We start from the raw sequence: 14,812 nt of genomic DNA, 5'->3' as shown, positions 1-14,812 counted from the left end.
GCGAGCACAGCAAAGGTGCTTCCAAATCCCTCCTTCTGGCATATGAAATGGGACCAGAGTAGTGTGTGCTTCCTCCTGCCCTTTGGCTTCTGTACCTTTCTGTGCTGTCAGAGGCTTGTATTTACTATGCATTATATACTTAGAAAATGACAGACTTGTAATGCTAACTGAAGGTAGTTAAGTGGTGATGTGAATACAAATAAATAGCATTTCCAAGCTTAATGCAGAAGTAGTGTGGGCTCTCTTGGGTAGGGTACTATGATTTCAAAGACTTTCTTTCTTGTGTTGGTTTTGGATTTCATGCAATTGTTGTTTCTATCCTATTATTTAGCCCCTGGGATATGATTTTTAGAATACAATGATTTCTTGTAAAACAGGTTTCATCCCAGGTTTGAACCCAGCAGTGCTCCTTTCCTGTCCTATGGTTTTGCTATGAGAGGGGGAAGAAGTGCCTGGAGAAAAGAGCAACACCTGCACATGCAGCTGGTGAGACCAGGCTGTGAAAATGTCCTGTTTTCCCTTCCCACCCTGCAGTGATGGACTCCACAGGTGGACTGAAGCCCCGGGAAATGTGGGAGGTGTCGACACATGGTTTGTGCACCACCCCATTCGCTGCAGGAACAGACGATTGTATCTCCCCAGAACAAAGAAGGACAAAGTGTCCTGGCTAGAGGGTTTGTTTGACCTCGGTGACCCTGGGCTGGAGCAGTGGCCACTGTGCCTCTGGGTACAGCCAGCACTGGGTGGTGCAGGTGACAGCTCCATGGCAAGGTTTGGGGGAGCTGGGACCATCACAGCCCCATGGTGGGAGGGGGGAGAGTCTCAGCTGTGCTACTCCTGGCACAACTCTGAGCATACCCACCAGCTCTCAGCTGAGCTGGATTTTTGAGAACCAAGTCCTGTGTTCTGCAGTGAGTGAGAGGGGCTGTTCACGGTGTCCTGACGTGAACTGGCTTCAAGTGGCCCCTTGGGCTCTCTCAATTAATTACTTTGATGAGGAGCCGGGTTTAGTTACCAAGCACATGAGCCTCAGAACCCAAGTTACACAGCAGCTGCAAACTTGTCTGTGCTCCTGGGCCAGCACAACCAGGGCTGCTCTGCATCTCCCACATATTCCAACACACCTTGGTGCCCTTTTCCCTTTCTTTCCTATCAAATCCTGTTCCATAGGCTGCATTCCCTCCTCCACCAGCGCTGCAGAGGACAGCTTTTCCTACTCCCAGGATGGATCTGTACAGCCCACTCACCTCTCAGTGTCAGTATGGTTTGTATTACAGAGACATCAAAGCACAGCATCCTCTGGGAAAAGGAGAGATAAAGGGAGGAGAAAATGTTCCAGAAGCACCGACAAGCAGAAGTTGTGGTTAGTCCCTTCGTGGAAGAATAATCTCCCCACAGGTGTGCTGAGCACTCCAGCAGCACACAGCAGGAGCAGCCAGGGCTTTGTGCACAGCGTAATCTCATCATGCTCTGTTTGGATAAGAAGCATAGCTTCATGCTTTTCCTCTTCTAGGAAAGAGATTTATTATGAAAAGCAGGTCTCTGCCTCAGAGCACATACAAAAACAGTTGGCTTCATAACCTTGGGAAAAGAAGATAAATAAAGAAATCCCATGAGACACATGTGAGAACTGAGGAAGTATTAAAACATATGTTGGAACATATTGATCCCTGAAAGCCTCCTGCAGCAGACATGAATCTTTTTCATTTCCAGCCACACTGATACTTTAATGAGGATGGTGTGTGCTGCTCACCTGGATCCATCATTTATGCAGATTCTTGCCAAGCCCCCCCCAGCCATCTCTCAGCCTGGCAGAGGTGATGGGGCTGTTTCAGCTGGGGGATATCAAACCCCTGCAGGGAGCAGAGCTGCAGCCTGTGGCCAGGGCTCAAGTTCCCAGGGTCTGAGGGCTGCCACCTTTGTCACATCAGGGGGATGTCCAGGGACCTGCAATCTGCCCTGCAGGTCAGTGTCCCTCTTGCTGCTGTTTGTCCCCAGCAATGTCCCAGTGACACCGGGCTCAGTGTGAGCAGAGGCTTGGAATTGACTCTTCTATTCCTATTTCAAGTACACCAGATTTTTTTCCTTTTTCTTCCCCTGAAGTGTATGTGCAATCAATACAGCACAGGCCTACAAGGATGAGAAGATGAATCACAGCTATGAAAATATTGGCTGTATTTTAAGCAGGACTCCCAGCAGGTACAACCATAGCCATCTACTGCTGACATGCTTCAGAGGCATCAAAAGAATTTTTTTTCCACTGTTGAGTTATCGTTAATTATTCTTAAAATAAAGTGCTACCATGCAATATTAATTCAGGAGAAACTGTAAATTCCTTACTATTCTCTAAGGCTTGTTTTCACAATGAATTAATGTGAGTTAATTTAGCACTACACAACAAACAGGACCATTGCAGGAATACAAACTAGGTGTTGCCTCCTGAATTCTTCCTCCCTCTTGTTCTGCCCCTCTCTGATTTTTATTCAGTGTGGTACAAAAGGTCTTAGCCTGGCAGAGAGCAAATTTGCTGAAAAAGCAGAAATCAGGAAAAAATCCAGCATGATTCCCTCCTCTTGTGTGTAGTTACAATTTGGCACAGATACATTGCTCTCACGGAGGAAGAGAATGGTAAAAAAGGGCTCTAATTTTTTGTGGTATGTTAATATTAGCATCTGTGAACAGCATTTGTGTTATTATGTCTATGTAGAACATCCTTCATCCAAGAGCGATCCCAGTTTTCTGGAGCAAGCACTGCTTCAGCCCACGGATGGCACTTTGACTGTTGATCTCTTCCTCTAAAAATGCAAGAGATTTTAGTCCTTACTGAGTGATAGAAAACTAAAATAAGCAATTTGGAAAGCATTCTGCATCTTGGAGAGGCTTTATATAATCTATTCAAACTCAGCTTGAAATAGAGAAATGGTTTTACCTCCAGAAGCATCCAAAAATATGTCATGTCAGCATGTGCATTGTGTAGGAAAATCACCAAATCCTCAAAAGCTGGAGGTCAAGGTCCCCTGTGCTAATGAAGGGCTTGTTTAGTGCTGCAGCTCCTGCAGATGCCTGTGGAAGCTGGATTCTGGTGAGTGTTGGGTGTGTAACCAAAAGGCTCTTCACTAGTAATGTCCACACAGCCTGAGGTGGATCTCGGGGGCCCCCTCAGCCAGTCCCGAAGCTGGAGGGATTTCCAGCAGCTCCTTGGCCATCCCAGGAGAGTGGGATGGTCCTGCCTACTGGCTCAGGCTTCTTTCTCTGTGGGGCCAGAGATGGGGGCTAATTTTTACTGCAGTGGGCATCCTCTCTAGGAGGTCACAAGGGACAAGAGCAAATAGCCTCAAGTTGTTTCAGGGGAGGTTTAGACTGGATATAGGGGAAAATTTCATGAGGGAAAGGGTGTCCAGCCCTGGAACAGGCTGCCCATGGCAGTGGTGGAGTCCCCGTTCCTGGATGGATTTAAAAGACATGCAGATGTGGCACTTGGGGACAGGGTTTAGTGATGGCCTTGGCAGTGCTGGGGGAGTGGTTGGTTTCGATGGTCTGGGCAGTCTTTCCAACCTTGTTGATTCTGTGATTCTATAAAGCTGTTGCTTGCTTTTTTTTCTTGGAAGATGCTTCCATCCTTCTGGGAGACCACTGGCAGAGCAAGCTGGGGTCTCATTTGCATGATGAACAAGACAATTCAGTCCTGAAGGTGTCTGGGTGGTTTCAAAGCTCTGCAGCAGCAGTTGTGGAGAGTGGGTGTGGGGAAGCACAGGAGAAGGGAATGGCACACAGAGAAAATTTCATTCAAGCAATTAAGGAATCACCACACTTTTATGATTAACTTCTTTCCCCAGGTTGAATGCAGAAGCTGTTAGTAGGACCATTGCTATTCCATACCTGACACGAACAATGGGAATATTTGTTCTGCCCAGGAGGATTACACCTCCCATTAATCTAAGTTTTATTGAAAGTTTAAATAACAGACAGACAAAATCTGATCAATTAGCAGTGCAATTCCAAGGAGATGTCACAGTGAAATTAAATCTCAGGCATTTTTAATGCAAAGAAGCCTAGAAGCTCCCTCCAGTTTTCTTTCTTAGTACAGTGTTTAGATTTTAATTGAAAGTTTATTCTGTTTTGTGCATCTTCTACTAAATTTTAATTTCAGACTGAAATGAGAACAGTTTTATATTACAGTGTTTGTAGCACTTCACAGATAAGTCAAAGATGTCTCACAGATGAGGGAAACAAACAGGTTTGTGTAGAGTGGAAATCTCTGGGAGAAAGTAGATTTTATAAGATGTGGTGAAAATGAGGGGGAATTGATTCTGTGATGAGGAAGGATGCACAGAGGGAACCAGGGAGCTGTGATTATTGTGCTCACCTGCTCAGACCCTGGGGGGACATGCTCAGGGATCCCCCCAGGTCCCCATCAGTGCCAGACAGCCAGGGCAGTTCTCTTGCTCGTTCCACCTCAGACAGAAGCTGCTCCCCGAGCCCACCTTGGCACTGCTGCTCCTCAGCTCCCTGGCCATCCCCTTCCTGCCATCTCACCATTTCAGCTTTCACTACCTTATATAATCTCTTTGTCCGTGGCAAAATGTGATTGCCATCGTTACTGGTCCACACATCTTCCGTTTTTATTATCCTAAATGTCATTCTCCTACAGCAAACACCAGAAGTGCCACAACCTTGCTGTGAATTCATCTCAGCGCTATCTTTGGAGACATACCTCATCTGAAAATGAGAAATACTGAGAATAGCTGTATATTTTTGGATGTATATTTTTGTCTGAATGGATGTCAGGGATCAGCTTTTAGGGCGTGTGAAGAGATGCAAATCACTGACATGCACAGTTCTAGTTTTGTTTACACAGTAAGAGATTCTGGTCAAACCTGGGCCTTGATACCCTTACAAAAAGCTCCTCAAAAGGGACAGACACTTCAAATTTAACAGAAAATATTGGTGAGGAAAGGTTTCTCAGTGATAATGGTGGCACAGAACACAGTAGCAGGGACTGAGCTGCCTGGTGTGCAGCACAGGGGTTTGATGGTGAAGCACTTCAGGCCATTCCTCTGTCAATCACCATCAGATGAGCAAATACCAGGAGAAAATGTTGTTTATGAAAATTAATAGATGTGGCTGCACATACCCAGCATCTGATTATCTGTAACTGTACCTACAGAGCCGACCTGTTTGTGACTCTTGGGGCACCAGGCAGTCTGTGTTCTGGCTGGGGTACACCAGCTCTCTGTGGCATAAACCTGCCTGTTTGGAAGGTGAGGATTTGGGGTTTCTCAAGTAATTTTTCTCAGTAAAAGCAGTGATTAACCTCACTTCAGTTATGAGCAGCAGTATTTAAAACAACAGAAAAAAAAGGCGGCTGAGAGCTGCCTGCAGCTTGGCTCGGGCAGCCTCTCCTCCATATGGCATGTGAGATGCCAGCACACGAAATTAACTCTCATAAATAAGTAATAAGGGATGATTTGCCCAGATCTGGATGGGCTGGCTTCCCACAGAACACAGTCCTTAACCGTGGCATCATTGTAACTGCAGGTGTTTGAGACCACAGAGTTCCAACACAACGTGTATTCCGGGGAGAACTTGGAAGGAAAAAACCACTTTGGGGAGGCTGCAGCATTCCAGCCTGGTTCCAGGATCCTGGAGGAGGAGTCCCTGTTTGTGTTTTCAGAACTGAATGTTTCAGTTTTCTGACATTTTCCACAAGTCAGGCTCAAGTAAAACTATATTTTGTTCAAACAGACCCTTTGAAATAAGAGAAATTTTTGCTCTTCCAGAGGATTTCTTGGATGGGAATTCCTCTTCATTTCAAGAACATAGGAAAATTGAAATAAGGAAACTTCCTCTGAAAAATCAAAGCCATTTGTCACACATCACATGGCTCATGTCATCTTTCACTGACAGTACAGGGGCTTCAGACTGAAAGTCCCGTCCCTGCTGGAGGAGAAATTCAGCATGCGAGAAGGAGGCAAGATTTTAAGTAGAACTCCAGGAGAGTTTCCCATCTCTGACAAAAATACTTAAACACAGTAGTCAAATTCTCACAGACCCTGAGGATTTGGGACAGTGGTTTTTCAGCTCATCTGCAAGGGGCCCACCCAAGCACCTGGTGTCCCCTGGCAGGGCATCGGTTCAGACACTGACCCAGCTCAAAGGGCCGAGCACCAACGTCTGAATCCCCCTTTCCAGCAGCACTGGGGGCTCCTCGAAGCCTGACTCTGCCTCGTTCCTGAGCCCTGTGTCAGGAGTGACTGGGAAGCAACAGAAACAATGGAAGTTCTCCTCTGTCTCCATCAGTGGAAAGGAAGCAGTGTTGCTGGGAGTGACAGGGATTGATGGATGGGACCCGGGGTGCGGCACAGTCTGTCAGAGCCGAGGTTAATGAGGGGGAATGGGAATAGCCTGTGCCTGGACAGCTGACATCATCTGCTAAATTAACTGCAAACCTACTCACACGGTACTCCTGCTCCTCACTCCACTGTCATTAACCCCAGGAACCAGCTGCAGCAGGGATGTGCCTGGAATCCACACAGAGCTCCAGGCAGCTGTCGGGGGCTGGCACAGCCGGGCTCTGCCGGGGCTGGGGCGTCACCCCGGGGCACCCCCATGGCACGAGGGGACAGGGGACCCAGTCCTCATTGCAGTGGGACACCAGGCTTAGTTTCAGTTTGTCCCTGGCCACACTTAGGGCACAGAGAGGCAATCATAAATAAGGTGAAGATTCCCTTCAGAATTCGTTCCCACGTGTTGAATGGAGCATCTCACAGGTGAGGACAACCTCTGCATCCCTGCTGCTTCTCCAGGATCTGGTTCCTGGGTAGGGTTGATACACTGTGGCCTCCAGAACCAAGCTGGCTCTGCTGCCGGGTGGGAGCACCTCAGAAGTGTTCCAAATGCATTTGGTACTCGACTGCAAAGTGTTACCTGTGCTGGAAATTAACCTACAGTTGAATGCTGGAAAACCTGGCATTAAATTATTTAATAGCTTCAAATCCTTTCCTACTTAATTCTCATTTACAGCATAAATATTGAAGTAAATTAAGTTATTTAAGGGCAAAACCAGATCCTAATTTCCATTGATGCCTTGTTCTCACCTTGCAGGAAGAAAGTTACACTGAGAGGCTGGTTTCTACTCAGCAGACACTGCTCTGCAATAGGAGGCTCCAGTTCTTCCCAGCAGTGTGATAATTCACAGTTTTAATAAGTTTTTGCCTGTCCTGGAAGTAAAATACAACATTGAAACTGCCAGGAGCAGTTTTCTTAGTTTGTCATTCCAGTATGGCCTTTCCTGACCTTTGGACATATGCCATGAATGCTCTAATCCCCAGCAAGGGTTTTATCTTAAGCAGATATGATGAAGGATCTAAAAAGTAGGTCAGGAGACATTAGAGGCTGTTTGATTCATTGTGAACTGTGGGTACAGCATGGCTTTTAAGCCTGAAATGTCATTACTTGGATGCAATGAAGCTGCTGTTTTGCTTTAGAAAATAGTCAAATGGATGGTTGGTAGGAAAAAAGAACCAGGAGGGACTGGGACTTCTGAGGACCAAATGCCCATTTGAAGTAGAAACCACCACCAAGCCTTTCCTTGTGTTTTGGGGTGGCAGCACCCCCTGTCCATGGCACAGCAGTGCTGACCTGCAGTCCCCAAAAAGTGCAGGGCAGGGTTCTGCCCCAGCACTGCCAGCTCACCCTTGGCCAGGCAGTGTCTAGGACAGCGAGAGCATCATGGAAATGGAAACGTGAAAGCTCTGCCTGCCCCTCCTGCTGGGTGAGCCACTGCTCTGGGGACACTCCTTGTATCTTTTCCTAAGTATTGCCAATGTTTTTCCATCCCTTGCAGTACTTTCCCAGCCTGTGTCTGTCCGGGGCACAGAGTTTTCATTTCTTTTAATGATTCTCAAGAAATTTTTGAGAAATCAAAAATGCATTTCAGAGTTATCTTCAAGGCTTACTGTGGTTCTAATGGTTTAAATCCACAGTGCAAATGCTATTTTTCAAAGCCTTACTGGTCCCCATGATTTTAATGGTGGCTTTACTGGGGCCCTGGGAGTTTAGAAAGGAAAAAAGTAGCTTATCAAGTGAAATCCCTTAAAATATACATTCTCTCTCACACACACACATGCACGTATACATATATATATGAAAGTTTTCAAAGTTCATCTAATCTATCTCTGATTTGGGTATTTGTAAACCAGACACTGTCATTAAGGTTCACAGCCCTTTTCCCTTCCTGGGGATGTTGCAGCAGGCAGTTCACTGGAGCTCCCTCAGGCCTGAAAGAAAAACTGACCCAGCTCACAGGGCTGGGGCACCCACCCCGCTCCAGAAAATGCTGCCAGGAGCAAGAGCTTGGCCTCCCAGCACTTCCCTGCAATTGCTGGAGCACCTGGGATCCTGAAATATCTGTGTAACAGCATTAGTGCAAGATGAATATAGCTCCATACCCTGGATCTGTTTAACCTAATAAATAGTTTCAGTTAATGGACAGCAAACGGAATGTTGCTCAGTAAATTTGATTTTATGAGCCTTTTACTTATTTACTGTGCCCATTAGGTCAGAAGTTAGGTAATGGTAAGTGTCCATTAGTGCATTAGCTCAGTGACGAGGGAGCTGAATTGGGGGGAAAAAAAAAAAAGGTTGAAAAACCCCCAAAGCCACAAGCATTTATTAAATCTTCATTCATTAGTGGTGACTGCAATGGATGCTGAGCTGGAGGGACACTGGACCCTGGTCTTCAGGTAGAAAGTACAACAACCTGTGAAGCCTCTTCTTCCTTCCCACGTTTGCTCCATGTCTCTCCTGCCAGGGGGAGCCTGGGGCAGTGAGGCAGGGATGGGACCACCCATGTTTTCCCATCCCAAGAAAGTGTCAGTGTGGTGTGGGTGGTACAGGTGGCCTGGGACTGCTCCTTCCAATCATGAGTACATCACTGGGCTAATAACAATCTAATTAATTGTTTCATTGATAACCCGTTTTGTTACTTATTTCCTTAAATTTTTTTTCTCTGCCCAGGCAAATTAGTTTTTAAAATCTCTTTTCCCAATTTTCTGGGTAACATGGGATTATTTACACACCTCACAAAGAGCTGTTACTGTTCTGGGTAATTCAATGAACATTCACTTGCTTTGAATTAATATGCAGCATCATTCCGAGTGCTGGCAATTTACTGGTAATTGGAACATCTCCTTACCCTGGAAGAAACATCCAACCTCCCAGGTTAGTTTTCACAAGTGGCATTAATTCAGCTGGAGAGCTCAACTCCCTTGTTTGTGTACCAGCAAGGAAAGACAGGGCTCGTTAGCAATTAGCAGGTAAATTTTCTGCCCCTCTCTCCCTAATGGTCCTTCCCCCATAGCTGTAAGGGGTGTTGTGAGGGCAGCCCCCAGTGCCTTCTCTGTTCTTGTTCCTCACAGCTGGTGACATCTGATGTGGAGTTGGGGTGGTGGAGCCCTCGTCCCACGGCCCCAGGGATGGGTGAGCCCACGCTGTGGTGGTTGAGTGGATTGCCCACGGTGGGCTGCAGATCCTGGAAAAGAGTTTGGTAGGTGGGAGGGGTTTGCACGAGCATGTGGGGAAGCAGGGCAGGAGGAACCTTTCCAGCAGCAGTTTGATCTCCCCTGGATCCTCATCAGAGGTGTGTCCCACGAGCTGTTTGTACTCCAGGTGGTTGTTGCAGAGACCTTTGCCCCCAGTTTGCTTACAGGATTTGGTTGGAATGTCCCTGAGACCGGGGCCTGATGAATTGCATTATCCCTTGCTCAGCTGGTGATTGAGAGTTAAATCCAGTAACAGGCTCCTCAGCAGACACGTTCCTGTTTCCATCTGTTGGGTGCACTCTGACCGTGGACGGGCCGTGGTGTGATAGAGACCTGCCTGTGAGACTAATGGAACCTGATAGATAGAAAATGAGATCTATTTTCTCTACTCTGTTGCCTGCTCGCTTCCCTAATTCTGTTCCACTTACAAGGCTTACTTAGGATGCTAACACTTCTCCAGGGGTTTCCTCGATAATGAAAACAACTTTGTTAGGGACTGAAGACAGGGAAAGAGACCAAGTTGCATTTGTTTGACACAGTTTTGAGGCCCCAGTGAGAACACTTAGAATCTATGCTGTGCAAAGCAAGGGTTCCTGTGCCTCTCAGAGCCTTTTTCTTCCCTGAAACTTTCCACCCCATGTACAAGCTGTTGCCCAGCCAAAAGGGAAGGCAGAGTGTTCTGCAGTCAGTTAAACCCCTGGGTGGGGTTTGCTGCTGGATGTGGTGGCCACGAGGGGACCGACTCCCTGTGGGATGACGAGGGTCCTCTGAGCAGCAGAGTCCTCACACAGCCTCTCCTGCTCTCAAGCCACTCTTTCCCTTATTGCATTTACTGTAGAACTGGAAATCATCGTGATACAAATATTTCTGGTGCTTTTTCTGTTTTGCTTTTGACCTGTGAAAACATGTTTACAACAGAGTTTGGGTTAACACCCTGAAAATAAACAGCTGCGAATATGGCACTGATCATGCTAGCACAAAAATTTACATATGTGAAATTAAATACTGCTAAATAATTTAATTTAATTAGGAAATCAGTGTTCGCAGAAGCCGGTGAGCTGACAGCCTGCAGAGCTGAAATCTTCTGGCCGTGGCAAGAGCCAAGCACACACAGTCACACTGGGAGCACCCCCAGTCACCTGCTGCATGGGGCACACCTGGCCCTGCTGGCAGTGGGACAGAGCAGGGCTCATGGGCTTCCAGTCATGTCCTTCTCTGCATGAGCAGGGGTTGGCAGCTCACAGGAGCCAGTCGGGGCAAACATTCAACTTCACAAGGTTGCTGGGTGGAAATAGCTTCCAGTCACTAGTACCGACCTGGGGACAATATAAACCTGCAATCTAGAGGAGAAATCCTTCACAGCCAATTAGGTGTCTCTTGAGCTGTCAGGTACCCTTCAGACTCCTCCACAGCCACTCACAGAGGCTTCAGAGCTCGGGGGCCATGCAAAGAGGTCATGGCCTCTGTCTGCAGCCCCGGGGATGGCCCTGCTGCCAGGGCAGGAGACCACACCAGCTCTCCTGCACGTGTGGTACCTGCCACAGGTGGTATCTCCATGGACAAGGCAGCAGAGGGTGCTACAGTCTCGGCTACAGCCGTGGAGAAACACGTGGACAGTCACCTCAGAGCTGACATTGGGAGCACTGTCTTCTCCCACACAGTGCAGCCCTTCCTCCCCAGGACTGTGCATTCACAAAGGGTGATTAATGTCTGCTTGGGAGAGGACATTCACTGGGGCATCCTATTTAGTAGTGTGTGTTGTTGGTAATGCAAAGGGATACTGTTATTTGTATTGTATAGCTGAACTCCATCAGGTCTTTTTTCACCCTGTTTCCAGGACAAATGCAGTTCCCTGTGAAGCCACCACCAATCGACACCTATTGGCAGGTCAGTACTTCAGGTTTTATGCCAGAAAGGAAACAGGCTGCTGCTGAATGCCAATGATACATGGCTTACAGTGCCACTTGCTCAGCATGAACCAACTCCTCGGCTCCCACAGCACCCCTGGGTCCTCACTGGCCACCCTGGGCTCTGCCAGCAAAGGCCACCTGAGCTGGTGAGGATGGGAACACTCGGGGATGGGGCCATTTGCATGACTTCATCCTTATGCCAGGGCCTCTTTCCGCTGCCAGTTCTCACTGGAGTTTTCCCTACACACCCCTTGCCCCCTTGTTGTTAGAGCTGGTCATGAGTGGGGGGTCCCTTTTAGTGGGTCTATCCCTGTCTACTCATAGAGCAGGTCCTGGCTTGAGACTGTCACTGGTGGCAGGGCTGGGACCAACTCACACGCATTCCCTGCAGGTCTTGGGTCCCTTGGAAGAGCTCTGCAAGCAGCCACTTCCCTCTCTCTCTGCACTGAGATTAATGTTTGAACAGCACCTGTCCCATCCATCTCCCTGGGAGCCTTCCTCTGAACAAATAGTTAGCAGGAGGAGGTGGCATCTATTTGAGAATGACAGGGCTTCAATCTATTTATTCCACAGGTAACCACTCTCCTGAAATGTCAGACTGGCTCTTCATCTTCCACAGCGTGGTCCTGCCTCCACTCATTTGCAAGGAGAAAGAGTCACTGAGATTAATTGCACAATTGAATATGCAGCATGGTAAACAGTTATTTGGAAATGATTGTTTGTGTTTAATTATGACATACAGAAGTTTAACAGTCATAAATTTTTCATTGGAATTGGAATGCAAGTGTAAGCATTGACATACACCAGTGGAAGACACAAATCCACATCTCCTACAGCACATCACTGGGATGTGGGGCCGGCAGCCTCACAGTGCTCAGGGTGTCCCCTCCTCAGCATCACAGGCTGGAGCTGTCAGTGAGCAGAGAGTGGCTTAGAAACCAGAAATTACTTGTTTCTGCTTGGTTTGTTCTCTGTATGAAGTTGTTAAGGCAGAGCAGTGGCTGTAAGGCACAGCAGGGACTTGACTCCCTGTTACACTTGGGATGCAGCCAGGGCAGAGAAGGGACTGTGGGCATAACCCCTGTCCCAGCAAAATGGGAAAACTTTCTGTTTTCATGGAAGTGCCTTGTCAGCAGTTTTGCTGGTCCTTCAAGCAGTTGCTCTTATTCGATGATTTTTTCCACCTTTTCTCTCTTTTTATTCTTTTTTTATCTCTTTCTTCTTCTTCCCCCAGCACTTGCACATGGGCACACATTGTGGCTCTTGGCAATTGAAGAAAATAGATAGGTAGAGGGAAAAAACTTTAATAGCAGTAAGAGATATGCTAGAAAAGAGAGTGGTAATAAAGGAATCTAATTAAAATGGAAAAATTCCATGGGAAAAAGGAGAGATCTTGGGGGAGGCAGAGGTAGAACACTTAGTCTGCTCATTTGAGGGAAGAAGCAGCGTTTCCCAGCTGATTAAAAACTGATATAATAATGAAAGATGAGTATTTTTCTGTCTTTGTATTTCTGAAGCAAATCTTTCATGGGACAAAACATATCACTCAGTGAGCTTCAGAATGTTTAACTTTGTATTAGGCAAAGAACAAACTGTGTCTGTGTTGTACGATCACATGTCAGCAGAAAGGTGAGTGCATATTTTCTGAGCACCCAGTCAGTGATATGGCTTTGGGGAGGATTTCAGGGGGAGACAGGAGTCCAGAGGGTCTTGTAGCAATGTTCCAAGGGTGCACAAATGGGGTATAGAGATCTCAAAATGAGATGCACAGAAAGGAATGACCTATAGCTGAAGGATGTGTTTAAGCAGTGCTGACATCATCATCAAATCTTGAGATTAAATACCTCCCCAGATGAGTTCTGTTTATGATGTTCTCAGGCTGTTTTAACAACCATATTGTCCCCAGTTGGGCTGTGATGGCAGAGGTGTCCTCAGTGTCCTGGCAGAGCAGTCACCTCTGTGGGGGGAGAGCGAGGGATCACAGCACAGGGGCCGTGTCCTGCAGCTGGTTCAGGGCCACTTTGGTTCTGATGCCTGAGCTGGGGGCAATGAGGGACTCACTGCACCTTTAACAGAGTGGCCCAGACACGTCACATCAAGGTAGGGGGGAGAGAAGGTGGATAAATGGCACATGCATGTTTGTATTTCTGCATATTGTGGCTCCGTGTAGCTGTCAAATGACCGACAGTTATTCTCCCAGATTTAGGCATTTCTTTGTTCCTTGCTTGATGAGAGGAAGAGGATGGGCACTGGGACACAGTGAATCAGTCCTGGGAAAGCAAATTCTCCCGAGACAAAGGGAAGGGGCGATGTGGGATGGGAGTGCTAAACCAGAGGTGTGGCTGTGGGAATGGCTTTCCTGGGTTTTGCCTTCAGATTATTCTTTACTGTCTCTCACTTCTAAGTCCTCTCCCTGTGTCCTGGTTTGAAGGACACCTTTGAAATAAGGGATGAGCCATAATGAGAAAAGAAACGCAAATTAATCAAAGATGACACTAGAAATGATGTGAAACATAATTTCTTTGGCATAGTGTTCTGATGCAAGGGGGTCTAGTGTGTGTGTGTGTGTGTGTGTGTGTACACAGACACATATGCATGAGCTGTCACCATTCATCTTTATAATGTTCATGAAGGACTATACAAATATCAACACTAATAGCTCCCACACAGAGGTGTGGGTGACCTTCAGTTGGGGCTCTGGAGTCAGATTCAGAAGACATGGGTTTGCTTGTTGTCTTTAAATTTTCCTTTCTGGTTTTAGGCACAATGGTGAGCGACAGCAGGTCCCCAGTGTGCAGCAGAGCCCCGAGCAGCCGGAGGGTAATGGTGAGATGTGCCTGAGGTGGGCTGGGGCAGAAAGGGAGAAGGGGGTAAATTAAATGTCACTGTTGTCTTTTTCTCATTCTGGGAGCCAGGGCAGAGGGGTGTTGCTGAGCTGAGCTGCTGGCACTGCTGAGGTCAGTCCTGGCTTTACAGCACATGGAGGCAAGGAAGCTTTGCACAGTGCCTTGTGCTTCATGGTAAAATTCCATGTCACCCTGAGGTCTGCCACAGCCCAGCACATAGGGTGGCCAGCTGCAGTGCCAGAGACCACTGTTCCCTGGCAGAGGATGGATGTTGATACTTCCCTGGCGAAGCATCCAGCAAACCTCACCCCCTGAGATGACTGCAGCTCTGTGGGCAGAGCAGGTGCTCGGGCTGCTCTGGCAGCGGGTGGTGCTGGGCAGCAGTTGGGGTTCCCCTGTCAGCTGTAGCTGGGCAGTTACTTGGGGACAGTGTGAGACGTCCTGTTTCTCCCTCTCCTGGGCACACCAGTCCCTGGGGCTGGGCAAGGATGGGCACTGGTTGCTGGGGACACGG

General features: G+C 47.6%; 1 long non-coding RNA gene across 1 annotated transcript in view; it reads left to right on the top strand.

Moving 5' to 3' along the window:
* LOC116796684 overlaps window positions 1-660 on the top strand; it is a 38,094-nt gene extending 37,434 nt beyond the window's left edge. Inside the window, exon 3 of the long non-coding RNA XR_004360475.1 lies at window positions 378-660. This is a non-coding gene — a long non-coding RNA (uncharacterized LOC116796684). The remainder of the gene's footprint in view (window positions 1-377) is intronic.
* The last annotated feature ends 14,152 nt before the right edge of the window (window positions 661-14,812 follow it).

This window comes from Chiroxiphia lanceolata, chromosome 20 (genome assembly GCF_009829145.1).
Source record: "Chiroxiphia lanceolata isolate bChiLan1 chromosome 20, bChiLan1.pri, whole genome shotgun sequence".
In the NCBI taxonomy this organism is placed as follows: Eukaryota; Metazoa; Chordata; class Aves; order Passeriformes; family Pipridae; genus Chiroxiphia; species Chiroxiphia lanceolata.
The sequence above is the reverse complement of the archived record's forward strand: the minus strand, read 5'-3'. Positions and strand labels throughout refer to the sequence as shown.